At 44.0% G+C, this 27,782-nt stretch overlaps 1 protein-coding gene across 5 annotated transcripts in view; it reads left to right on the forward strand.

Annotated features, from left to right (window-relative positions):
• Positions 1 to 281: 281 nt before the first annotated feature.
• The window catches only part of PKNOX1 (PBX/knotted 1 homeobox 1), a 58,639-nt gene continuing 31,138 nt past the window's right edge, over positions 282 to 27,782 (forward strand). The window contains exon 1 of one of the 5 annotated variants that reach the window (XM_025863419.2): positions 282 to 359. The gene's annotated coding sequence lies outside the window, so the exon portion shown is untranslated. The other 4 variants (XM_025863415.2, XM_025863417.1, XM_025863418.2 and 1 more) reach the window with 4 other exon arrangements.

Here is a 27,782-nt window from a genome sequence, read left to right on the forward strand (position 1 = left end):
AGGGCGGCGGGGGCGCGCTCGGAGCCGCGGCCGCCAGGGTGCGGGGTGGGGCCGGCTGGCCGGGAGCGGCGCCGGGAGCGGGGCCGGGGTTGGGGGGCGGGGGCACGGGGTCGCCTGGAGCCCCATGGAGGCGGACCTCGGGTGGGGGTGGGGTCCCGGGGAGGCTGCCCTCCTGCCCGAGGGCAGGGTGCCCCGGTTCCTGGAATTACTTTAGCGCAGATGTGCGGCCTATAGTGACCGGCCGGGGGGTGGGGTGGGGGGAGTAGATGCCTGGAGGTGCGGGGCAGGGGCTGGCCGCTCGCTGGCATCTCACATTCCTGCAGAAGAAATCGTGAGTCACTTGACAGGAATTAGGAAAAGTTGAGTGTGCTTTGCTTCGTCCCGGCGGCCGTGGAAATGCTCAGTTGTGCCTGTGGTGCCGAGGCTTGGCCAGTTGGGCTGGGCCGGGCCATGTGCTGACTGGCCTGCCGGGGCGGGGGTCCCGAGCGGGGTTCGGGGAGGACGGCCCGGGCAGCCAGCTGGGGTGTAGTCGGCAAACGCAAGGGCAGCGCACTTGGATTCTAAGAAGTAGTTTTCCGTAAGACCTTCTGGTTTGTTTGTTTTTTCCTTAGGAAGTTAGTACCTCCCACATTAGGGTAAATGACAGCCTTAGCTTTAGTTGGGCGTGAGTTTATACTTTTTTCTGACAGATTCTGAAAAAAGAAATACTTACTGTGTTTATATAATACAACATAGTTGATACATTATATAATGCTTCAGGTGGTGTATTCGGAATATTCGAAGGGAGAATTCGAGGCGAAATGGAAACGTTTGCCAGTACGGTTGTCGGTGATGCACTCAAATGCACTTGTGCGCACGGTGATCTGGAAGGTGGCCGACTGACTCAGGTCTGCCTTTCGTTTCCGTAGTGTACTGAGCGTGGAGAGCGACACGTGGATCGTGAAGGTAGAATGAGTGAATCCACATAATAGGAGTTAACGCAGCACTTTCGTAGGCAGAAGAAATAGAGGATGCTTCTTCGTACGCTGGAGACTTAAAAGTGGGAATTAGAATTGGTGAAATATGTGGATGAAACAGGACTTGAAAGATTGACCTTCAGTGCTGAGGATTTAAGTGTCTACAGGTTGGGGGGTTAAATGATAAAGGGGTGCAAACACATTTTGTTGGCTTCTTGTCCACTGGTTTACATACGTTTACAGTTCTGTGTCAGTGTATTACAACTTTAGAGAGGTACTACGTATGAATGAAAGGTACTGGTGTGAACAGCAACATTCTAAGCTGTAACTTTCAGTTTTGCAAATTGTTAAAGTATTTGAAGCTGTTCGGGAGAAAGCCTGAAACGGCTGGAGTGATGTAAATCCTATGCCTCTGGGGAGCTTTTTGTGGTTCACCTGGCCTCTGGGCTCCTCATCAAAACAGAGCGAGAGAGGGAACACAAGCAGGGGGAGTGGGAGAGGGAGAAGCAGGCTTCCCGCTGAGCAGGGAGCCTGATGGAGGGCTCGATCCCAGGACCCTGGGATCATGCCCTGAGCCGACGCTCAACGACTGAGCCACCCAGGTGCCCTTCACCAAAATGTTTTAGAGAAAATAGGATGGAGGAGAGAGCGCATATATTATATTGAAATACAGTTACCAAAATACTGAACCAAAGTGATGCTCAAGCTGCTTACTTGCCCTTTGTTAGATCAGTTAGTAACAGGTCAAGTTTGGGCTTTAGTGATTCCTTTTGGAGCAGTGACCAGCATAATTGACAGTTTGAAATTTCTGTAGTAACTCTAGTGCTTTGTGAAAATATCTGTAGTTTCTCTTGGTGAAAAAGTCACAGGTACTGCTGAGACTCCAGGATTTCATGTCTTCCTTCATGATTGAATGAGTGCTAAATTTCAGCTAGAGATTATTGCAAATAAAGATGTGTTTTTTCTCATTCAGCTTCACGGAGGCTGGGGTCAGAATCTGTGCACTAGGAGCCCGTGTACTCTCCACCATCCATTAGTAGGCATGTGTACGTGCCCTTGTTTTCCTTCCTCAGGTGGCTGTCATGGTGGCTAAGGGGGTGAGGGAATAAAAAAGTGCAGACGAGGGAACTCACATATATATATTATAGCGGTCTGGGGTCATTGTCAGGGCTGAGGGAGCTGTAGCAGCCAACTGGGGAGTGCCATCTTATGCCACAGTCTTATGCCACAACCGGATCAGTTACTATTTTGTCCTGGACGTGGAAATACAGTAGAAAAAGTTCAGTCTGGAAATTGTTAGAATCAACATTTAAGAGCCGGGAAGCCTAGTCACTTGGTCAAGGCCTGGCTGCAGAGCCTGTCAAATGAGGCTACACCTGCCATACCACCAGCCATCCTTTGTTTTGGGGTGTCAGCCCCGCCGCTTTAGTTACTGTTTCTGGAAAGTTCATTCACAGAAGGCTGTGTGATACCACAGCAAACGTGTTGTCTGACAAGGTAGTTTGGAAACCCGTGGCTTGGAAGTGCTGTGGTTCTGAGGGGACCTGGGGGCAGGGTGGGGGTAGTGAGGGAGGTGGCGAGGGGACAGAGCGGCTTCTTCATTCTATCTCGATTCCTTAGGGAATCTAGGATTCCTTAGGGAAAAGTTTCTACAATGTTTTCAAAATCTTCAACTGACCTACCAGGTTGCAAGACTAAGGGTTTATGAGTAAAATTTCGGATTCATTTTCTTGTCTTGAGTCTTCCTTTAAATGATCGGACACAGTCAGCCCGCTACCAGGTGCTGTCTCCTGATGTCACAGGTGGCCGAGCCGCTCGGCGCGGATTGTTCATGCTCCTATCTGGGGAGACCATTTAGCTTGAGGGGATCCCCACCACCCAAAAGGCATGTGCTATTCTGTGCAGTCTCTAGCTGAATGCAGCCGTCCATGTGCTGGTGAGGCTGTGGGGCACATTCCCTGGAAATGCTTTTATCGTTTGCCATCTGTGACTGACACGTACAGAATGATTAGCTTGTTTCGTCAGGTCTCAAGGTGGCCGGGAGCAGGCTGACTTCAAGTCCAGGGGTTGAGGGTTACCGAGGAATAAGGAAAATAGGAATCTAGTTGTATCCCAGGGACCACTAGTGCTGGGCTTTGGGGCCCACAGAACTGGTTTGAACTCTGGCAGAAGTCTGGCCTTCCTGGTTCAGCTGGACTGTTGCTCTCTACCGTCTACTTGCTCTGCACGCTGTTGATTACAAGTTCTCTCCTCCCTGCAGCTTGGGGCCCAGCACTACCCGCCTCACCCTCTTCCTGTTTCCCAGGGTCCACCCCAGACAGAGTGACTGAGCTCTTTCCCTCCACCCACCTTCCAGGCGCTGACCCCTGGGCTAGGTGCTGCCCTCAGGGAGGGCTGGGCTCCTGCCTTCCACACGACCACCCTTTTGCAGCAGGGTCTACGGTAGGGTTGGGTCACTTAGAAGGGACTATGGATTGGGAGTACTGTGATGCAGGTTCCAGCCAGAATCGTCTGATCGGACTTTTGTAAAAATAATGCTTAATGAGAGCTTGGTAAGCTCTCAGTATATGTTGTTTCATGTTGTCTGAGATATTTTATCAAGGTTTATAATTTTTTGCATTAAAAAGTTTAGGAATTTAACTTTGCATTCTTTTAAATTGTGTGTTTGTGTGTACCCCCCCTCCCTCCCAGGATGTACTTTAGCAGAATTCTTTGCAGCATAAACGCAAACACTTCTGTGATTCTGTAGGGCAGGGGTTCTCAACTGTGAGACTGTTGACATTTGGGGCCAGATAGTTCTGTGTTGTGGAGGCCATCCTGTGTATTGTGGGATGTCAGCAGCATTCCTGGTCGCTATCCACCAGATGCCACTGGGACCCCCACTTCCAGTTGTGACAACCAAAAATGTCTTCAGATATTGCCAAATGTCCCCTGGGGGACAAAAGTCACCCCTGGTTGAGAACTGATCTAAAACAGCATTTCCCAAAATGTACTGTGTGGAACCTGAGTTTAATGGGATATGCATCCATATTTACATATTAGTTATTTTGTGTTGTATTTTTAGTCAGTGTTATTATGTATGTTTCCATGTACTTATATAACGCACATGTTTCTCATTTAAAAAAAATGTATCAAAGATCACGAATTTTGTGATTTTTTTTTTTTCTGTATCGCTTTACGGCTGTGTCTGATGTTGCAGAGCCTTTTGAGCATTTAGGTTTTGATATTCCCTATGTTTTTTTCATCATTCTCTGGCCTACCAAGCTTAGTGCTAGTCAGATCACAGGGGCTGTGGGCAGAGGGATAGTGCTCCTGGGTCCATTTCTATGGTGCTCTGTCCCTGAGCACACAGTGCCCTGGGAAGAAAGATTGTCCGTGTGAAAGGGCTCTTGCTTTGAAGAGTTGGGGTTCTTATTTTTTCCTAAAACCATTCTTTAACTCTCAACAAGTCCATCGTGAAAGTTTTGAGTGTCAGTTTTTAGTAATGCCGATAATAGTCACCGTCTGAAAAGCAAGGGTGTGATGTAATTTTAAATTCTACCAGCAGTCTACTAAGACCATCCAGCTCAGAATTTACTAAAACAGATGCTCATACCATTAAATCACCTTTGTTATTGGAATTTTGCTGTGACTTTAATGGATATTTGGACCTTTGGCTTGGAAATGCTTTTTTTTTTTTTTTAAATACAGAGTTTGTCTTAACAGGATTTAGTATCTGATTTTATTTGAATATTAAACTTCAAGAGGCACCTCCTCAAACCTTGTTTGAAAAATAGAGTGATTTCTTGACGAATGTTTGCCTCAGTATGAGTTGTTGACTGAACACGTCCCGGGGATGGGGGCTGTGAAGCCAGGATGGAAGCCGGCCGACAGGTGGCTTGAGCTTCTGAGCCGTAGGCACTGAAGACTTCCCGCACTCAAAATGAAAACTCCTTGGGCCGCAGTGACAGTTTCCTGAAAGGTATCTGGGAAAAGATCCCTCTCTCTCTCTCTCTCTTTTTTAATATGGAATTTTGACAATTTTCTTGGATTCCTTGATATCTTTCTTAGCTTTCTTAATAAACAGGTTTTGTTTGAAAAAGGGTCTTCGGTTAAATGTTTTTGGGAAATACCGGTAACCAAAACGAAAAAACAGAAAGAGGGAGAGTTGTAGTTTGCCAGTGTCTCAACGACTGTTGCTGCTGTCAGTAGTCCAGTTCTGGCTGTGTAACCGGCTCTCAGAGAGACAATAAACCTGAATTCCCCTAGAATTTCTGGCATTTCTCTGTCAGTGGAATTGATCGTTCATTAGTTAAATAAAGCAGCCTTTGAGAGCAGCTGTGAAGTTGCCCCGCTGGGAAAGCAAACCCTTTGCTAAGTCTGGCAGCCAGGGAGGGATGGAGCATCGGGCTTGTTTGTAGATTCGCTGAAAAATGTAGATTCGTAAACGACTTGATGTCACCAAAACTGAGTTAGCAAATTCTAGATGGGTTAAAAATAGTGTAGTTCAATTTTTAAAGTATCACATGTCTCTTTGGACAGCTATGCCTTTAGGCCAGGGGTTGGCAAAGGATCCCGCTGAGGGCTCTTCTTGTTTGGCCCTGGGGCCATACGTTCTACATTTGAAAGGGTCATAAAAGCAGGAAAGAAGAATATGTAATGAAGACAGTTATGTGGGCTGCAAAGCCTAAAGTTTACTGTCTGGCCCTTTACAGAAAAAGTTTGCTGACTTCCACTCAGTTCTCACCTGAAACACTGGAAGTCAGTCTGGGTCGAAATGGATAAAATTGCGTACGTCTGTTGGGGAAATACGAATAAGAAAAGGGAAGAAGTAGGGTGATTTCCCTTGGTGGACTGCACCCTGCTGGGACCGGTCTGTGATATCATCAGTGTAAAAACATGGCCTATGTAAATAGCTCCTAAACCAGAATTAAGAATCACGAAGGTCTCCATGTGACTACGTGCTGGAAGCTAAATCTAGAAGTCGGCTGTAGTGACTAGTTCCTGTTGCTTCTGTGCTCAATTGTTCTTCTCTTCTTGGCATCTGAACACTGGGAAACCTTCCTTTGCTGGTGAAGTCAGTATATAGGGTCGAATTCTCATGGGTGCCACCGCCCGGCCCAGAGCAGTCTGGGACCCTCGATGCTGCTGGGAAAGCAAGGAGGGTTCCATGGTCAGGGGCCTCGCCTCTGGGCAGCAGTCCCAGCATTGGCCGGGCTCTGGGCTCAGGAGCGCTGGGTGTGAGGGCCAGTGGGCCCCGCGGGCTTAGGAGCACGGAGCCGGGGACCCGGGAGCGGCCGGCCGGGCTCCTGAGGGGCTGGGCTGGGGTGGTCTTTAGTTTGTCAGAGCTTCTTTTTTCTTTCTAGAATTTCTGCCCCCCACCCCCTTTTTGTTTGCTTGTTTTCAAATCTCTTTCTGCATTTCTTTTGTAAAAGGTATAAAAAAGGGGACTAATAATCTTCAGCTCTTTTATGACCGCTGTTTTCTCCTGGATGGTCAGAATAATGTGAAGTTAACTGGCCTGAGGATGCACTTTACCTATTGTTTATTTAAGTGTTTCTCTGTTTCAATTTTAATGCCAGTCCAGTATATTCTAAGAATGTAACCTGTACCTATTTTAAATTTTAAAAATCTCTCTATCATTATGTCTGTTCTTTTCCCTGTTTTTTAAAAAAATTATTGTATGTGAATTGACCTCCAAGTGGATAATTTAGTTAATTGGATGTTCATGGAGTAGAAAACATTATCCCAGTATCTCTGCCCTCAAAGCTTAAAAGAATGTTTTTCTAATGTAATTTTTTCATGTAATAAATAATACTGAAAATGATTGTAGTGCAAATAAAACATTTAAATATTTTCTCTTTTTAGTTCTTGATAGGGCATCATTAAAGTTATCTGAAATCTGTCTAGACTAGTCAGAATAATCAGATGTTCAGAATAATTGTTATAATATGTGTTACTGTGTCTGATGTGGTTCCTCATTAAAAGGAGGCATCCTATACTGTACTGTGAGTATACAGAACACTGAATGTGTCTGTGTGTACAGTTTATACAGGTCACATGGCATTAATTGGGAATGAAGCATTACAGCTAAGAGAAACCCACAGATATAAAGTTTAACCTTTAAGTGCCCCAAAATTCATTTTAAGGGGTTAAAAAATGTTGTAAAATGATCCTAGATGTGTTTGCCTTTCCAGACTTGTGTATGCACATGACTTGTATATGAGCCTATGAGGACAAAATGTCACAGTCCCTACTGCTAAGGAGGACAAATTCAGGTGTGGAAGTACAGTGAACGTAAGTTTACACCTCACGGGCGCAGAGAGGAGTGCTGGAGACCTGGACTGGGATGTTGGCGCTGGTGTTGGTTTGAGGTAGTGTGAGAGCAAGCGATAGAAGAGCAAAGGTAGGCTGTGGAGTTCCCGAAGTACTAGAGGGAAACAGAGCAAAGAAGACTTCACTTCAACAAAAGGGTGTGTGAAGAAGAGAGAAGAGGGGCGCCTGGCTGGCGGCCCAGTTGGTGGAGCATGTGACTCTTGATCTCCGAGTCGTAAGTTCGAGCCCCATGTTGGGTGTAGGGATTACTTAAAAATAAAAACTTAGAAAAGGAGAAGAAGAAAACAAGGAGGTTTACTTGGTGTATTAAAAGCAAACAACTGGGACGCCTGGGTGGCTCAGTTGGTTAAGCGACTGCCTTCGGCTCAGGTCATGATCCTGGGGTCCCGGGATCGAGTCCCGCGTCGGGCTCCCTGCTTGGCGGGGAGTCTGCTTCTCCCTCTGACCCTCCCCCCTCTCATGTGTGCGCGCTCTCTCTCTCTCTGTCATTCTCTCTCTCTCAAATAAATAAATAAAATCTTTAAAAAAAATATTAAAAAAAATAAAAGCAAACAACTAATATAAGATGGCATGAATAAGCCCCAAAATATCGGTAACTACAGTTAACATAAAAGGGTTTAAATCTCCCAGGTGATAATAACTCCAGATTTAGGAGAAAAGTGAAATCTAGTTAAATGCTGTATATAAGTGATACATCTAGAACACAAGGAGGTAGGAAACTAAGGGATGGGAATCACTATCAGTCCTAACAAAAAGAAAGCAGGTCTAGTAACATTAGGCTGGACACAGCTAGACTCAAGTTACAGAGCACTAGGGGAATACGTCATATTACTCAAAGGTGTGATTAATAATCATAAACTAATGTAACAGTAAAACTTCCCAAAATAGAAGTTGACAGTTGTATATGTAAAAGGGAGGACTCTAACGTGACTCTTTGCGAGCTGCAAACCAGGTATACCCAAAAGAAGAAAGGATGTGGATGGGGAGTTCTTAGCCTTCCCCTGTTGACATTTGGGGCCAGACCATTCTTTGTCAGGAAGCCATCCTATGCGCTGCAGGTTACTGAATAGTACCCCTGGTCTCTGCTCACTAGATACCAGTAGCTACCCGGCTCCCTACTTGCGATGGCCAGAAATGTTTCTGTTTCTAGACATTGCCAGATGTCCTCGGGGAGCCAGATTGCCTCCAGTTGAGAGCCACCCATAGAGAGGATTTAAATAATGTGGCCAATAGATATGTATAGGAATTTGCACTCAACAAACATAAAGTATAGATTCTCTTCGTTTACATGGAACATTTAACAAAACTGGCCACATACAGGCCACAAAGAAAAACCCCAAGTTTCAAAAAGTAAGTCCCTATGGGCCAGGTTCTCAGACCATAATACACCCTAGTTAGAACCTAAGACTGAAAGGGTAGCTAAGAATTACTCCCTGAAAATGTTGGGACCCCCTTCATTGTATCTCTTAGATTAAAGAAGAGATCAAAAACTATTTTCAGACTGTATAAATAAATGGCAGAGGGCTACATACCACAATCATAGGGTCAGGCAGAAACAGCTATCAGGAGAAAGAAAATGCATTCAGCTTTCAACTCAAGAAACCAGGAAGATAAGTCAAAGAAAATAGAAGCAAATCTATTTCTGCTTTTTGCAAATCTGATTAAGAAGACATGAGAGCACAATATTTACAAAAGGGATATGACTGCACACGTGAAGATTTTTAAATAGGAATACGCCATGTACAATTTGATGGCAACAAATTTGAAGAGTTGTGGATGGTTTATGAGGAAGACCTAAAATGACCAGAATTGACCTTGGAGGTGGAAAACCTGTACAGACCAGCAACTTTAGATGAAATTGAGAAAGCAGTCAAAGATTTATCTGTTTAAAAAGACACTAGGAACCATTGTGTTAGGTCAGACTTTGTGTTTGTATAAATTGTAGTGACCATTAACTAAATAAAAATTTGTATGTCATTATGTTACATGGTCAAGGTTTTCAGGGTAAAGAAAAGATACACAAGTATGAAATCAAAGTAGTTAGGTAAATACCCTGTAATCCCAAATTTGCATTGTAGGTATTAGTGTTAATTCGTTTTGAAAGAATTTTAATGAGAAAACATTTCCTGTGTCCCCTGAAAAGCCTAGAAACAGTGGCCAGCCAGTAGCAGTGAGCACCTGTGGCACCTAGATTGTGGTCTCTACATGTCATTTCCCACTGAAAGGAATCAGAGTTTGGATAAATGGCAAAGTCAGAGTTTGGTGCAGAAAATGAACAAGATGAGCGTGGAGTAGCTTGTTTTACCTGAAAGCAAGGAAGCTATTGAGAATTAGTAGGGTGTGTTAAAGGCTCTAGCAGGGAACTAAAGGGGCTTGCATTGGCCAAAGATGGGATAATTTGGAACATCAAAAAATATATACATTTATATAAAACCTTATCTATTTTTTAAATGTTCAAACCCACAAGATATAATGTACTAAAAACAGCCTCACTGATCACTATTGGAGAATGCTGGGGAACCAGCACATTATTCTGAAAATTGATAACCAGAGGGAAAGAAGCAAGCCTTAAGGAGCCCCATCACTGGGGCTGCAGTGTAGGGGATGGACTTCAGGATGGGGTGGGGTTTGGGAAGAGTGGCCATGGGAAGTCAGGAAATGGAGATGTGAGGGGGCTGCTTCACCCCCTCATCAGTGGGGTGATTGTTTCTGTAAACTTGTTGAATCAAAGTTAGATGACTCTTCTCCAAAGTGAAATGCTGGAAAATAATCTTCACAGTTGCAGTTAGAGTCTTTGTCACCCAGCATTTTAACCCTTATATGCTTATGAGTAGTATCAAGAATCCTTCACATGCCATCAATATACGTTTGCTACATCGTATATTTCTTACAGGTGTTGATGAGGCATGAACAATGAGTTCTTTTCTTTTCAGTAATTTGTGTTATGGTATTTTGGAGATGCCTGACTTCTAAACCTTGACTGTGGGAGGTGCCACTTAAGCACCACGCTGTCACTGTCTTTTGACTCTCGTTAATGCGGAGCAGTTAGGCGTGTGGGCAGCCTCAAGCGTTAACATCCTTGCTCTGGTTGAAAGTCATTCCTGTTTGCCCATGGATCACTGCCTTCATCCAAGCTCAGTGTTTCCCATTTTGAATGACACCATAATTCATAGATTGGATTCATGAAATTAACATGTAGGCATCAAAGTTGTTACCACATACCGTACTGATTTCCCTGTAAGTTCTACACTTATGTTAGAATCAAGGTTATTGTATTCTCAGAGATAATGCATCAAAGATACAACAGGGCCTCAAAGCCAGACAGACCTCACAAAGGTGTTTAACCTCTGAGGACCCTGTTACCAATTATCGACCAGAGTGTTCTGGTTAACTACTAGTGTGAATCCAATCGCCCCATAAAACAACCATTTCATTATGCTCAAGGCTGCATGGGTCAGGAACTTGGGAAGGGATATAGTGGAAGTGGCCCATCTTTGCTCCACAGTGTTTGGGTCCTGAGCTAGGAAGACTCAGGCTGGCGGTGGATTGATGGCTGAGGGCTGGAGTCTTGGGGAGGACTTTTCTCAAATCATTTCCACTGCCTTCTCGTTCCAAGTGAGTCACTAAGATCAGCCGAGATTCAAGAGCAGGGGACAAAGACCGCCCATCTCAACGGGAAGAGTCAGTGAATTAGGGGATATGTTTTAAAAGTGCCTCACATAGTTCTTGACATACGGAGTAGACATTTAGGTGATATTTCTTCTCTCATTTTCCCCTCTCTACCCTTCGTACAAAACAAAGAGTGAGCCTCTTAGAACAAATTTTCCATGCATCCGTGCATTAGCATGGGCTACATAAATAGGATTATAACACAGATTTGAGACAGTGTTCTTCCAAATCTGTAGAGATTTTATCTTTTGAGTGCTTCTGCCTTCGCCAGCTCAGTCGTCAAGAGTCACCGTGCCCATATAGCTGACCGAGAGAGCGCGTGGTTGGCAGGTACAGTGTGCTTGGAGAGTAGCGCCAAAACCCAGTTTCACCAGCACTTTGCAGGAATAGATCAAGTTCAGAGAATTTTTGTAAAAGCCTCAAAATTGCAAAGTTTTGTGCATTTTTGGTACTTCAGGCGCTGGCAAGTCTAATGTCTTATTTCTTCTGTTCCATTGGCCTGTTTATTTGTTCTCGTGCCATTACCCATGTTTGGTTGTTACTGTGGCCTCGTAGGATATTTTGGAAGTTGGTATTTCTTAAGCCTTTCAAGAGTAATTGAGCTATTCATGGACCTTTATTCTCCCATATGCATTTTAGAATAGGCCGCTTGAGTTTCTCAAAAACGATAGGAATCTTGATTGGGATTGCAGTGCCATGACTTACAAATAATGACATGTGCCAAGAACAACGGTAGGCTGTCCGTGAACTAGCAGAAGGAGAGGCAGCCCAGGAAGGTTGGCGGGGACGAGGTTAGTCTGCACAAACTGGGGGCATTTCTTATCCAGCAGTCCAGCAGAAAGTACAGTAGCGAGAAAACCCCTAAGATATTTAGGAATACATCTGACCAGGAATACAGTGGGCCTCCACGGAGACCATCAGACTTCATAGGGGATGCGGGAGGGGGCCCCATGCTCTTAGATGGGGTGACCTGGTACTAGAGAGATGTCTCCCATCCAAGTACTAACCAGGCCCGACCCTGCTTAGTAGAGAGATGTCTCATTTCCCGAGATGAATCCACAAATACATTTCTGACGTTGTTGTAAAGTCTCGTCTGGACAGCAGGGACCTTGTTTTGTTTGCATCTCCATGCCCAGCATTTAGAACACAGAGACGACCTGCGGTAAATATTGGTGGATTGAACGGATGCACAGCAAATGTGTGCCCTCCCTTTCCACTGGACAGTTGCTGGGAGCCCTTTCCAGGCCGCTCTTGGATGTAACCATCCTGTTAATGACTGATGACGGGTGACTATAATGACTTCACCATTCCCCTGTGGATGACATATAGGTTCTGTTCCCATTTTTTATTAAGGTGGCTAAAAAACATTGTTAGCATCCAGCTTTTCTTGCTGTGAGTTTTTAATGCCCTTTGAAGTGAGGCTTTTGAGCATAGGAAAGATGATTTGAGATTATTTTATTTTACTTTAGTTTTAGATTTTATATATTTATTTGAGAGAGAGAGAGCAAGCAGGGGCAGGGGGAGAAGCAGACTCCCCACTGAGTGGAGAGCCCAGTGCGGGGCTCGATCCCAGACCCTGAGATCATGACCTGAGCCGAAGGCAGCCGCTCAACTGACTGAGCCACCCAGGCGCCCTTGAGATTATTTTAAATCGACATTTTTCAGGCCACAAAGTTATGGGCCTGTTCTTTTCTTACAGTTTTATGTGGACTTTACAAATTTTATTATTCTCTGTGTAACTTGGTAAATTTTAACCTTCACTTTAAGGTAACCTTTGATTAACTCAAGATGATCAGACTGTATCATTTTTTAAAAATTTTTATTTTTTAAAAGATATTTATTTGACAGAGAGAGAACAAGCAAGGGGAGCAGCAGAGGGAGAAGCAGGCTCCCCGCTGAGCAAGGAGCCCAATGTGGGGCTCGATCCCAGGACCTTGGGATCATGACCCGAGCCAAAGGCAGACGCTTAACTGACTGAGCCACCAGGCGCCCCAGACTGTATCATTTTTAGTTATTAGACCCATTTGCAACTTAAATTCCCTTACACGTCCTAAGCCATAGTTTTAATACTTTTTTAAAAAGAGATGTATTTATTTTGGAGAGAGAGAAGCACAAGCGGGGGTGGGGAAGGGACAGCAGAGGGGGGAGAGAGAGAGAGAGAATCTCAGCAGACTCCCCACTGAGTGTGGAGCCCCACATGGGGCTCAGTCTCACGGCCCTGAGATCATGACCTGAGCTGAATCCAAGAGTTGGATGCTGAACCGACTGAGCCACCAGAGGCCCTCCTAGTTTTTATTCTTAAGTGTATTAAATTTAATTGTCATTTCAAACACCTGGAATATCTGACCAAACAAGTAAAACCTTTCCAGTTAGATCTAATAATTTAAAATTACATACGTAATGAATCTCAAGTTCTTTCCAAACCTGTCTACCAGGAAGTGTGCTTTGCAGAGTTAAGAACTTGGTTTTGCTCACTGCTGTATTCCCAGTACCTAAAAGAGTGCCTAGCAATCGATAAACTTGCATAGATGAAGAATGTTTACAGTCTGTAAATTTCTCTCTTATACCTTTTCACTAAAATAAAAAAATATCATGTCTAAAATCAGAAGCTTAATTATACATTTTATTTATTTTTTAAAGATTTATTTATTTATTTGAGAGGGAGAGAGAGAGAATGGGGGGAGCAGTAGAGGGAGAGAATCTTCAAACAGACTCTCCGCTGAGCGGGGAGCCCAATGTGGGGTTTGATCCCAGGACCCTGAGATCATGACCTGAGCCAAAACCAAGAGTCAGATAATGAACCAACTGAGCCATCCAGGTGCCCTAATTATACATTTTAAATTTAGAGTCAAGGCTAAAATGTAAGATTAATTTGCTAAATTTTCTTAAATAGTACAGACACTTTAAAGGTCAAATACATAGTTTATTCTGAAGCTTAACATAAAAATACTAAAATCTAAATCTTCCCCAGGGCTTAATGCCACCCCTAAGGCAATCATTAAATCCTCTAAGACAGGTGCGCCTGGGTTGCTCGGTTGGTTAAGTGTCTGCCTTTGGCTCAGGTCATGATCCTGGGGTCCGGGGATCGAGCCCCCACGTCGGGTTCCCTGCTCAGCCAGGAGCCTGCTTCTCCCTCTCCCTCTGCTGCTCTCCCTGCTTGTGCGTGCACTCTCTCTCTCAAATAAATAAATCAAATCTTTTAAAAAAAAAATAAACCGCCTCAGAGAAGCAAGAGTTTCCTTGTGGGGGACCCACATTGGCTGGGGGGGTCGTGGCGGGGATGATGAGAGACAGGCCCTGCCCTGTTAGGGCCTCTGCCTGCCCTCTGCCCCCCATGCAAGGTTTCCCAGCCCATGGGAGCCTTCCTTGATTCATCCACCTGCTCTGAGCACAAGAGACTTCACCAGTCAGTGGGATTCAACCAGTCCGTTAATACTGTTCTTTTCTGAAAAACTAAACTTCTTCTTCCCATCTGCCTGGACAGGAATGCATAAAAACATTAAAATGCCTGCCTATTGGATTTGGGCCACATTTCGTATTTTGATCTGCCTTTAAGGTCACAACACCTACATTATAGTCTTAGGTTGATTTTGACAAGAGTGTTAACATTTTTTTAATGGCAAATTGTACATGTGGTCAAATTGCTCTTCAGACTAGTCACACGGTTCCTGAGTCTCAGGACTCCTTCAGGGTTCCAGGTTTCACTTCATCTCTGCCAGCTAAGTGTGAGACTCTTTGTTTTATTTTATTTTAATTTATTTTTAGATTTTATTCATTTATTTGACAGAGAGAGTGAGACACAGCGAGAGAGGAAACACAAGCAGGGGGAGTGGGAGAGGGAGAAGCAGGCCTCCCGCGGAGCAGGGAGCCCGATGTGGGGCTCAATCCCAGGACCCAGGGATCGTGACCTGAGCCGAAGGCAGACGCCCAACGACTGAGCCACCCAGGTGCCTGAGACTCTTGTTTAAATTTAATATTTAAAATTTTATATTTCTTTGATTACTGGTGAGTTTTAATATTTCTGTACGTGAAGATGAGAAAACTGTGTTTTCTTCATCTGTATTAGTCTGGCTAGAACTCTTGAAAAGGTGCCAAAGTGACAACTTCAGTACATGATGTACCCTTTTTTTATTGGATGCAACTTGTAGAAATAAAACAGACAAAAACTACATCCAACCCTTCAACACCACGGTATTATAAGTACGTTGGGTTGACAATTCTTCGAGTTAGATTTTAGAGCTCCGTGTGATGTTAAAAAGTTAAGTTAGCCCTGTTGTTTGAGTTTGAACACAATGGGAACTTATTTTTCTGTGTAATGGAGGGGAGAAATAGGGATTAATTGATTCCAAATCTCAAATTAGCCTTGGTTTTTACATGATGCCTAACAAAACAGTTTTTGATAAAGATGAGCTTGCTGACCGTTCATCCTTGGATTGGATGCTTTTAGTTTATTTCCCAGTTAATGCTAGATTTCCCTTAGGTGCTCAGACTGTGGCTCGTGCCTGGCTTGGCTGGCAGCCTGAAGGGCTTGCATCTGAACAGGTGGATGGAGGCATCCTCCTGAGCCCAAGAAGTCGTGCAGGGTGAACCCAGTGAATGCTGCTGGGAGCTGTTTGCCTGCCTGCTTGCAGGTAGCAGTCAGCGCTCCTACCTAGAAGTGGTGGAGCATTGTGTTGGGGAGTGGAATTTGGAGAGGGGCTCCTCAAGTTAGGAGCAACACATTTGCAGATGGCCCCTCCATGGGCTGGTGCCGCCTGTGGGGCTTTGCCGCCCCTTTCAGCCTCACGAGCCAACGGCGCCACCTGCTGGCACTTTCCTCCAGCTCTTTGGTGTCCTGTCCTGTAGGAATGTTGGTCACCTTCCTACTCTGCCCCTGTTTTTACACAACAGCATGTGTTAGTTATAGAGTTACCTCCACCCCCCCCCCGGCCCTTTTTAAAAAATTCCTTGCATGGTATTCTATTGTAGAGGAAGCACATGTTTTCAAAGCATTTGGCACAAATGTCAAATTTTCCATTTATGATGGTTGTAGTAATTATGTGGCTTTAACCAGTTTTATTGAGAGAAGGACTGCAAATCCATATTTTTTGGGGGGGCGCCTGGGTGGCTCAGTTGATTAAGTGTCTGCTTTCGGCTCAGGTCATGATCCCAGGGTCCTGGGATGGAGCCCCACATCTGGCTCCCCCTGCTCAGCGGGGGGCCTGCTTCTCCCTCTGCCCCTGCCGCTCCTTCTGCTTGTGTGCTCCCCCTGTCAAATAAATAGAATCTTAAAAAAAAAAAAATCTGTATGTTTTTGAACAAAATTCTGAATTTTCCCCAATATTTATTAACATTTTGAGACAAAAAGTTTGAAAGAGTAGAACGGAGATCCCCTGCCACATAGATTCCAACAGTTGTTGACTCTGGCCACACTTTGTTTAGCTGTGTCTGTGTGCCTATTGACCATTTGAAGTAAGTTCTGGGTATTGCAACCACACCCCAAAACATCGCAGCCCTTGCTCCTCAAAACAGAGGTGTTCTGTACAAGTGAGTAGCACTGCCGTGTGGGTAGCAACCCTCAGTCTCTCAAACCGCTCCCGTCCACTCCATGTGGCACCCCTAGAGCCCCTACGCCTCTTGCAGCTTGTAATGTGCTCATTTGGTTGTTCCTTCTTTACTCTCTTTGAACCCAGAAGAGACCCTCATCTTTTTTTATAACCCTGGAAGTGTTAAACTTTAAAAAACTTCTTGCTTTGAATTTCAGTCTTATAGAGACGTTGCAAAAATTATACAAAGATTTCCCATATACCTTCCCCAGAGTTAACATTTTACCAAATATATGCCCCCCCATTTCACCATGTGTGTGCGCGCGCGTGTGCACATGCATATCCACGTATGTGTGCATGTGGACTTGAGAGTAAGTTACAGACATGACGCCCCTCTTAGGCTAAATACTTCAGTATGCATTTCAAAGCGAGGATACTGTCTTAATTAACCATAGCACAGTTATCAAAATTAGGAAGGTAACTGATAAAATACTCTTATCCACTCTGACTTTATGTAAATTTTGCCAGTTGTCTCACTAATGAGCTTTAAAGCAAAGAGGAAATAACATTTTTGGGGCTCAGGACCCAGTTCAGGATCACACATATTTACCTGTCACTTCCCTTTCTGGAGAGGTCCATCAGCCTCTCTCCTGTAGACACTTTGGAAGCTTGCTGGCCAGTTACTTCGTAGATTGCCCCTCAATTTTGGTTTGTGAGCATAGCCTCAGGATTGGGCAGGACTGCTCGGAAGTTTTATCTGTCCTTTCCGGGAGGGCTGTGATGTTCTTTATCTCATTACCGATTATGTGAATTTTCACCATTTGGTTAGGATGTTTTCTGCCAGGTCACTTCATTGTGAAGCTACTGTTTTCCCTTGTAATTAGTAGTATCTTGTGGCAGGTATTGGGAGACCATGTGCATTTCCAATTTCTCACACTTAGTATTGGCCTCCATGATGGTTCTTTCATGAAGGAGCGATTACTGTCCCCGGTCCTCGTTGCCAGTGATCGAATTGCATCTGCCTCTATACATTGGTTGGAACTCTACTATAATTTAGAGCTTTCCCTTTCCCCCAATATTTATTCATGTATGTATGTATATCAATATGGACTAATGATTCCTTTTTTGCTTTTATTTTCAGTCACCCAGTGCTTATCACGACGGGTACGCGCCCTAATGTCCATCCCTGTTTCCCCCATCCCCTCCCCGACGTCCCTCTGATGACCATTGGTTTGTTCTCTATAGTTAAGAGTCTGTTTCTTGGTTTGCCTCCCTCTCTCTTCTTGTCTTTGCTTGTTTGTGTCTCAGGTTTCACATATGAGTGAAATCATTAGGTATTTGTCTTTTTCTGACTGTTATTTCACTTAGCATAATACTCTCTAGCTCCATCCACGTTGTTGCAAATGGCAAGATTTCATTCTTTTTTATGGCTGAGTAATAGTCCATCACACACACGCACGCACGCGCGTGCGCACACACCACCTCTTCTTTACCCATTCATCAGCCAATGCACACGTGGGCTGCTTCCATATCTTGGCTGTTGTAGATAATGCTGCTGTAAACAGAGGGGTACATGTATCCCTTCAAATTAGTGGGTTTTTAAAAATTTTTTGTTTTACTTTTTTTTTAATTTAACTTCAATTAATACATAGTGTATTATTAGTTTCAGAGGTAGAGTTTACTGATTCATCAGTTGTATATAACACCCAGTGCTCATCACATCACGTGCCCTCCTTAATGCCCATCCCCCACTTACCCCATCCCCCTCCCCCTTCCCCTCCAGCAACCCTCAGTTTGTTTCCTATGATTAAGAGTGTCTTATGGTTTGTCTCCCTCTCTGATTTCATCTTGTTTTATTTTCCCCTCCCTTCCTCTATGCTCCTCTGTTTTGTTTCTTAAATTCCACATGAGTGACATTGTATGATAATTGTCTTTCTCTGACTTATTTCGCTTAGCATAATGCCCTCTAGTTCCATCCACATAGTTGCCGATGCAAGATTTCATATTTTTGTTGGCTGAGTAGTATTTCCTTGTGTCTATGAACCACATCTTCTTTATCCAGTTGTGTTGATGGACATCTGGGCTCTTTCCATAGTGTGCCTATTGTGGACATTGCTGCTATAAACATTGGGGTGCAGGTGCCCCTTTGGATCACTACATTTGTATCTTTGGGGTAAATACCGACCAATTGCTGGGTCATAAGGTAGCTCTATTTTCAATTTTTTGAGGACCCTCCATACTGTTTTCCAGAGTTGCCGCACCAGCTTGCATTCCCACCAACAGTGTGAGAGGGTTCCCCTTTCTCCACATCCCCGCCAACATCTGTTGTTTCTTGACTTGTTTTAGCCATTCTGACTGGTGTGAAGCGGTATCTCATTGTGGTTTTGATTTGGATTTCCCTGATGCCAAATGATGTGGAGCATTTTTTCATGTGTCTGTTGGCCATTTGTATGTCTTCTTTGGAGAAATGTCTGTTCATGTCTTCTGCCCAATTCTTGACTGGATTATTTGTTTTGGGTGTTGAGTTTGATAAGTTCTTTATAGATTTTGGAAACTAGCCTTTTATCTGATAAGACATTTGTAGATATCTTCTCCCATTCTGTAGGTTGTCTTTTGGTTTTGTTGACTGTTTCCTTTTGCTGTGCAAAAGCTTTTTATCTTGATTAAGTCCCAATAGTTCATTTTTGCTTTTGTTTCCCTTGCCTTTGAAGGCGTGAGGGGGGGTGGGGAAGATGGGGTAACTGGGTGATGGACGTAGGGGAGGGTATATGTTGTAATGAGCACTGGATATCATATAAGACTGATGATTCACAGACCTGCACCCCGGAAATAAATAATACATTATATGTTAATTAATTGAATTTAAATTAAAAAAAGTTGTGGCTGTGGCTGAGGTCAAAGAGGTTGCTGCCTGTGTTCTCTAGGATATTGATGGTTTCCTATCTCACATTTAGGTCTTTCATCCATTTTGAGTTTATTTTTGTGTATGGTGTAAGGAAATGGTCCAGTTTCATTCTTCTGCATGTGGCTGTCCAATTTTCCCAATACCATTTATTGAAGAGACTGTCTTCTTTCCATTGGATGTTCTTTTCTGCTTTGTCAAAAATTAGTTGACCATAGAGGTGAGGGTCCATTTCTGGGTTTTCTATTCTGTTCCATTGATCTATGTGTCTGTATTTTGTGCCAGTACCATACTGTCTTGATGATTACAGCTTTGTAATAGAGCTTGAAGTCTGGAATTGTGATGCCACCAGCATTGGTTTTCTTTTTCAATGTTCCTTTGACTATTCAGGGTCTTTTTGGTTCCATACAAATTTTAGGATTATTTGGTTCCAGCTCTGAAAATGTTGATGGTAGTTTGATAGGGATTGCATTGAATGTATAGATTGCTCTGGGTAGCATAGACTTTTAACAGTATTTCTCCTTCCAATCCATGAGCATGGAACATTTTTCTTTTCTTTTTTTTTTTTAAAGATTTTATTTATTTATTTATTTATTTAAATTTATTTTTATTTTTTTAAAGATTTTATTTATTTGAGAGAGAGAGAATGAGAGATAGAGAGCACGAGAGGGAAGAGGGTCAGAGGGAGAAGCAGACTCCCTGCCAAGTAGGGAGCCCGATGTGGGACTCAATCCTGGAACTCCAGGATCGTGACCTGAGCCGAAGGCAGTCGCTTAACCAACTGAGCCACCCAGGCGCCCTAAAGATTTTATTTATTTAACAGAGAGAGACACAGCAAGAGAGGGAACACAAGCAGGGGGAGTGGGAGAGGGAGAAGCAGGCCTCCCGCGGAGCAGGAAACCCGATGCAGGGCTCGATCCCAGAACCCTGGGATCACGACCCGAGCCGAAGGCAGACATTTAACCGACTGAGCCGCCCAGGCGCCCCGAGCATGGAACGTTTTTCCATCTCCTTCTGTCTTCCTCAACTTCTTTCATAAGTGTTTTATAGTTTTCAGAGTAGAGATCCTTCCTTTACCTTTTTGGTTAGGTTTATTCCTAGGGATCTTACGGTTTTTGTTGCAATTATAGATGGGATTGATAATTTCTCTTTCTTCTGTCTCATTGTTAGTGTATCTATAGTGTATAGAAATGCACCTGATTTCTGTGCATTGAGTCAGTATCCTGCCCTTTGCTGAATTCCTCTGAGTTCTAGCAGTTTTGTGGTGGAGTCTTTTGGGTTTTCCACATAGAGTATCATGTTATCTGCAAAGAGTGAGAGTTTGACTTCTTTTCTGATTCAGATGTTGAACTACACTTGCAGCCCAGGAATAAATCCCACTTGGTCTTGGTGAATAATCCTTTTAATGTACTGTTGGATCCTATTAGTTAGTATTTTGGTGAGAATTTTTGCATCCATGTTTATCAGGGATATTGGTCTGTAATTCTCCTTTTTGGTGGGTTCTTTGTCTGGTTTTGGGGTAGGCAACGCTGGCCTCATAGTATGAGTTTGGAAGTTTTCTTTCCATTTCTGTTTTTTTGAAAGAGCTTCAGAAGAATAGGTATTAATTCTTCTTTAAATGTTCGGTAGAATTCCCTTGGGAAGCCATCTGGCCCTGGGTCTTCTGCTTAGATGATCTGTCCACTGCTGTGAGTGGGGTGCTGAAGTCCCCTTATTATTGTATTATTATCAATGTGTTTCTTTAATTTTGTTATTAATTGGTTTATATAATTGGCTGCTCCCATGTTAGGGGCATAAATATTTACAATTGTTAGATCTTCTTGTTGGATAGACCCTTTTATTATGATGTAATATCCTTCCTCATCTCTTATTAGTCTTTGGTTTAAAATCTCATTTCTCTCATATAAGGATTGCTACCCCAGCTTTCTTTTGATGTCCATTAGCATGATAAATGGTTTTCCACCCCCTCACTTTCAATCTGGAGGCATCTTTGCAGACAGCATATCAATGGGTCTTTTTTTTTTTTTTTTTTTATCCAAACTGATATCCTGTGTCCTTTGATTGGAGCATTTAGTCCACTTACATTCAGAGTAATTATTGAAAGATATGAACTTATTGCCATTGTATTACCTGTGAAGTCACTGTTTCTGTATATAGTCTCTGTTCCTTTCTGGTCTTTGTTACTTTTGGGCTCTCTCTTTGCTCAAAGGATCCCCTTTAATATTTCTTGCAGATCTGGTTTAGTGATCACAAATTCTTTTAGTTTCTGTTTGTCCTGGAAGCTCTCTATCTCTCCTTTTTTTTTTTTTTTATTAAAGATTTTATTTATTTATTCATGAGAGACAGAGAGAGAGAGAGAGAGAGAGAGAGAGAGGCAGAGAGAGAAGCAGGCTCCCAAGGAGCAGGCAGCCCGATGTGGGACTCAATCCCAGGACCCTGAGATCATGACATTAGTCGAAGGCAGATGCTTAACCATCTGAGCCACACAGGCGCCCTCTATCTCTCCTTCTATTCTGAATGTCATCCTAGCTGGATAAAGTATTCTTGGCTGCATATTTTTCTCATTTATCACCCTAAATATATCATGCCAGTCCTTCTGTCCTGCCAGGTCTCTGTGGACCGGTCTGCTGCCAACCTTATGTTTCTAGCCATGTAGGTTAAGGACCTCTTGTCCTGAGCTGCTTTCAGGATTTTCTCTTTATCTCTGAAATTTGCAAGCTTCACTATTATGGCAAGCTTCACTATTATATGTGGAGGTGTTGACTTGTTTTTATTGATTTTTGAGGGGGGAGGTGGTTCTCTGTGCCTCCTGGATTTGAATGTGTGTTTCCTTTGCCAGATTAGGGAAGTTCTCAGCTATAATTTGTTCAAATAATCTTTCTGCCCCATCTTTCTTTCCTCTTCCTCTGGGACCCCAATTATTCTACTGTTGTTTCACTTTATGGAATCACTGATCTTTCAAAACCTTCCCTTGTGATCCAGTAGTTGTTTATCTTTTTCTCAGCTTCCTTATTCTCCATCATTTTGTCTTCTATATCATTAACTCTTTTCTGCCTCATTTATCCTAGCAGAGCCTCCATTTTTTATTGCATCTCAGTAAAAGCCTTTTTTATTTTTACCTGATTAGATTTTAGTTCTTTTATTTCTCCAAAGAGATTCTCTAGTGCCTTCTTTGCTTTTTTCAAGCCCAGCTGGTATCTTTATAATTGTTATTCTGAATTCTAGCTCTGATATTTTACTAATATCCATATTGACTAAATCCTTGGCAGTGAGTACTGCCTCTTGTTCTCTCTTTTGGGGTGAGTTCTTTGGTCTTGTCATTATGTCCAGAAATGAATAGATGAAAGAGAGAGAAAATACAGAAATAGCAACTATGACAGCAGAAAAATACACACTAAACAAATCAGAAGAGAACAGAAACAAACGAAAAAAAGAATCAAACAAGGAGTTAAACAGAACAATAAACTAGATCCCAAAATAGGAAAGGAAACCTTATATATATACAAAAATAAAATTGAATACAATGAAAGGAAGCCAGAAATGAAAAATACATATGGAATGTAAATGTAAAAATGAAAATCAAAAAGACCTAAAAAAAAGAATTGATAATATAAGAAAATAGCTAAAAAGAAAATAAAATATAAAACTGAAAGACTAAAGAAACATAAGAAAAAAACCACGAATGCTATATACTGTTTTCTCCAAGAGTTGGAGTCTTGCAGTTCGGTATGATCGGTAAACTTGGTATTAGCCTGAAGTTCTGCTGATCTGGGAGAGGGGCCTGTTACACTGATTGTCAGGTGTCTTTGCTCTGGCAGAGTTGTACCCCGCTTACAGGAGGCCTGGCTCGTATAAGCAGCTCCAGAGCCATGTGGGTGAAAATGGTGGCACCCCGAACTCCAGCCCTGGAGCTGAAATTCACACCCCCCACTCTTCACGAGCCCCCACAGAAAAGCAGTCAATCATTCTCCTGTGTTTACCCAGCCTGTGACCGAGAGTTTTTATCTCAGGTACACGACCCGTCTGGAGTCTCCAAACTGCACACTCCTGTGGTGCGCACCCACACCACTCCTCTTGGGGCAGGAAGGGGGTGTCTCACCCTGGTTCTGCTGCTTGCTGGGTCCCTGCTTGGAAAGTGGTTACCCGACCCTGCAGCGGTTCTCAGTTTATGGCAACACTGAGCAGAAAGCTGGCGCCTGGGCTCGCTGATCGCACTCGATTTCTGCTTCGATGCCTGGGAACTCTGCCACCCTTGGGCACGCCCATTCTTTTTGTGACCCCAGGGACCCTGAGACCACGCCGTCCCACCTGGAATTCCGCCCTGCTTGGCCCCGTGAGTGCCTTTCAGGCAGATTTCTAAAAGTTATGATTTTGTGTTCCACTGCTTACACTTTCCCATAGCTGCTTACAGAGGCTCCTTCCTCCTGCAGTTTATCTTCCAACATATCGCCTTGGATTCATGTCTCTGCACTTCCTACCTTGCAAAAAGTGGTCGCTTTCCTATTCGTAAAATTGCAGCAATTCTTTTCTCAGATCTCCGGTTGATTTTGCAGGTGTTCAGAATGATTTGATGACTATCTAGCTGAATTCCAGGGACAAGACAAAATTAGGGTCCCCTACTCCCCTACCCCTCCATCTTGACTACTCTTGAATTAGTGTTTTTGTAAAATACCAGTGGTGCGTTTGCTGGATCGTAGGGTAGCTCTGTTTTTAACTGTTTGAGGAACCTCCATACTGTTCTCCAGAGTGGCTGCACCAGCTTGCATTCCCACTAGCAGTGCACGAGGGTTTCTCTGCATCCTCGCCAACATCTGTCGTTTCTTGTGTTGTTGATTTTAGCCATTGTGACAGGTGTGAGGTGGTATCTCATTGTGGTTTTGATTTGCATTTCCCTGATGATGAGTGTGTCTGTTGGCCATCTGGATGTCTTTGGAGAAATGTCTATTCATGTCTCCCCAGTTTTTAATTGGAGTGTTTGGTTTTGGGTGTTGAGTTTTATAAGTTCTTTAACTATTTTAGATAATAACCCTTTTTCAGTTATGTCATTTGCAAGTATCTTCTCCCATTCCGTAGGTTGTCTTTTGGTTTTGTTGATTGTTTCTTTTGCTGTGAAGAAGCTTTTTTTTTTTTTTTTGATGGAATCCCAGTAGTTTAATTTTGCTTTTGTTTCCCTTGCCTCAGGAGACACATCTAGAAACACAGAAATTACTGTGTGCTCTCTTCTAGGGTTTTTATGGTTTCAGGTTTCACATTTAGGTCTTTAACCCATTTTGAATTTATTTTTGTGTATGGTGTAAGAAAGTGGTCCAATTTCATTCTTTTGCATGTAGCTGACCAGTTTTCCCAACACCATTTGTTGAAGAGACTGTCTTTTTTCCATGGGATGTTTTCTCCTGCTTGGTTGAAGATTAATTGACCATAGAGTTGTGGGTTCTTTTCTGGGTTTTCTGTTCTGTTCTGTTGAGCTATGTGTCTATTTTTGTGCCAGTACCATGCTGTCTTGACGACTACAGCTTTGTAAGGAGCTTGAAGTCTGGAATTGTGATGCCTCCAGCTTTGCTTTTCTTTTTCAAGAATGCTTTGGCAATTCTTGGGGCGCCTGGGTGGCTCAGTTGTTAAGCGTCTGCCTTCGGCTCAGGTCATGATCCCAGGGTTCTGGGATCGAGCCCCGCATCGGTCTCCCTGCTCAGCGGGAAGCTTGCTTCTCCCTCTCCCACTCCCCCTGCTTGTGTTCCTTCTCTCGCTGTGTCTCTCTCTGTCAAATAAATAAATACGATCTTAAAAAAAAAAAAAAAGAACACTTTGGTGATTCTTTTGTGGTTCCATACAAATTTTAGGCTTGTTTTTTCTAGTTCTGTGAAAAATGCTATTGGAATTTAATAGGGATTGCACTAAATGTGTAGATTGCTTTGGGTAGTATGGACATTTTTTAAAAAGATTTTATTTATTTGACACAGAGAGAGCACAAGCAGGGGAAGTGGCAGGCAGAGGGAGAGGGAGAAGCAGGCTCCCTGCTGAGCAGGGAGCCCGATGTGGGGCTCGATCCCAGGTCCCTGGGCATCATGACCTGAACTGAAGGCAGTTGCTTAACTGACTGAGCCACCGAGGCGCCTCTGGTAGCATAGGCATTTTAACAATATTTGTTCTTCCAATCCATGAGCATGGAATGTTTTTCCATGTCTTTGTGTCATCTTCAGTTTCTTTCATCAGTGTTTTATAGTTTTAAGAGTACAGGTCTTTCATCTCTTCGGTTAGGTTTATTCCTAGATATTTTATTGGACTCAACAGATTCTTGTTTTACTCCCGACTACTATCATGTGTCATTCCTCACATTGTCCCGCTTTTGGCCAGTGAGAGCTTCTATAAGCTGGTTTGTCTGTCCTTTTGTCATTTCCCCCGTAATTGTTTTGAGCACAGATTTCAGGCTCATCTTATACTTTCCCTGCTCCAGCCCTGGAATCGAATCAGCCACTTCTCTAAGGAGCCCTAATTCTTTGTATTGGGGAATGCTATTTATCGACTAAGATCTGGATACTGACTCTTTGCTACTGGGTGTCCCTGCTTCTCAACCCTCTCAGTGGACAGGACTGGGGAAGTGTGTGCACATGCTTCCCACGTGTATGTGAGTGTAGGTGAGGTGTGCCTCTATTTCCATATGTCTGTGTGTGTTCAACACATGAATTCATACGAACAACTCCATGTCCACTCCAGGAGAGCAAGGCTCATTTGAGCCCTTCAGTGTCTCTATGTGTTGCTCCCTTCTCTGCACTGACAGCCCTATATTTATTCACTGTATATTTATGTGTCTTCTCAAACTGGAACATCTTTTCCCAATCTTTTTTTTTTAGAGATTTATTTATTTGTCAGAGAGAGCGCCAAGCAGGGGAAGCAGCAGGCAGAGGGAGAAACAGACTCCCCGCTGAGCAGGGAGCCTGATGCAGGGCTCGATCCCAGGACCCTGGGATCATGACCCGAGCGGAAGGCAGACACCTCACTGACGGAGCCACCAGGCGTCCCCATCCTTCCCAATCTTAAAAATCTGCCTATCTGTCCTTTAACTAAACAAACAAAAAACCCAAGGAAGTATACTTTTAAAATCTGAGCCACTGGATTGTTGCAGAAAGCTCTTGGTAGGTGTTCTTGCTAAGAGTGTCTCGCGCATGAGGTCGTTTGTGACTTCGTGCCTAAATGAAGGGAAGCCTCTTCCTGTCACGTGAGGAAGAATGGTTTCAGAGTTGAACACGGCACAGCTGATGCGTGTGGGCAGGGATATGGGTGGACACGGTACCGCCTCATCTCCTATGGGCTTTGCTTTGTGGTTGAACATCACATCGATTCTAGAAGAGTGGGTTAGTGCAGGAGACTCGGGGCCTCTGGATCGGCCCCACTTCCTGTGCCCAAGTCCCTCTGGGCAATGCAGTGAGGGCCACATGGCCACCTGCACACGTGGCAGGGTTTATCCAGGAGAAGACCCTCCAGATGGAGCTCACGCGGGGCCCTGCTCATTTCTCTTCAGTTGCCGCTGTTTGGAATTAGCATAACTGCATTAAAGCCAGTGTAAGTTCTGACACCAATAAATGAGTAGATGCAGACTTCTTCTGACACGGGTATTTCTGGGCCGGCATGGTTTTGATCTAGAACTGGCCGCTGTAGAGTCAGATTCGGCATTGGGCCATATCCTGGAAGGTGTACATCAGTGGAGTTAACAGAGGCAGCTCAGGGCTTGGCTCACACGGCCGAGACAGCCAGGGGAGGGACGTGTCTTTTTTCCTTAGTTTAGCTATTCTTTAAATGGAAGTTTTATAAAATATTTTCTTTTCTGCTTTGAATAGTCTTGGACTTTCAGATGGCTGATGGAGGGAAACCTCCATTTCCACTGTGCAGGTCTGAGAAAATGAGCCCTTGGTCACCCAGAGTCAGGTCCTGCGTTGGCCCCATCACTTTCTGGGCGAGTCTCCTGGTCTGGCGTGCCTGCTCTGGAAGGCGGCGCTCGCACCCCCCTGCTGCATTTGTGTGGGGTTAGATAAAACATGTGGAAGCAGGCCCCTGCACAGATGCACTGGCCCGAGGTCTCCATGGCCGAGAAAGTAAAGCTGAGAAATCAGGGAGTTACTTTTCTATCTGCCTGTTCTGCAGATGTTCACTGAGAGAGGGTGGCTTTCCATTGACTGACAGGTGACACGGGGACTGGGGACTTGGATCCTCCCACAAAGTCTCTGCTCTTCTTCTGGTTCAGCAGTCACTGGCATCGCGAGCCAGTGGCTGCCCTGCTGTCTCCAGGCCGGGGTTGAATCAGGCGTAGCCCGGCCTCGGGAGTTTTCGTGCCAGCAGCCACGAAAGTGACGGTGACAGAGATTAGACGAGGTTGAGAGCACAGCCCATTGATGTGGGCACCGGGGCAGGCAGAGCTGGGGT

The sequence above is a fragment of the Callorhinus ursinus genome, unplaced genomic scaffold (genome assembly GCF_003265705.2).
Source record: "Callorhinus ursinus isolate GAN/ISIS: 27379988/994484 unplaced genomic scaffold, GSC_fseal_2.0 scaffold75, whole genome shotgun sequence".
In the NCBI taxonomy this organism is placed as follows: domain Eukaryota; kingdom Metazoa; phylum Chordata; class Mammalia; order Carnivora; family Otariidae; genus Callorhinus; species Callorhinus ursinus.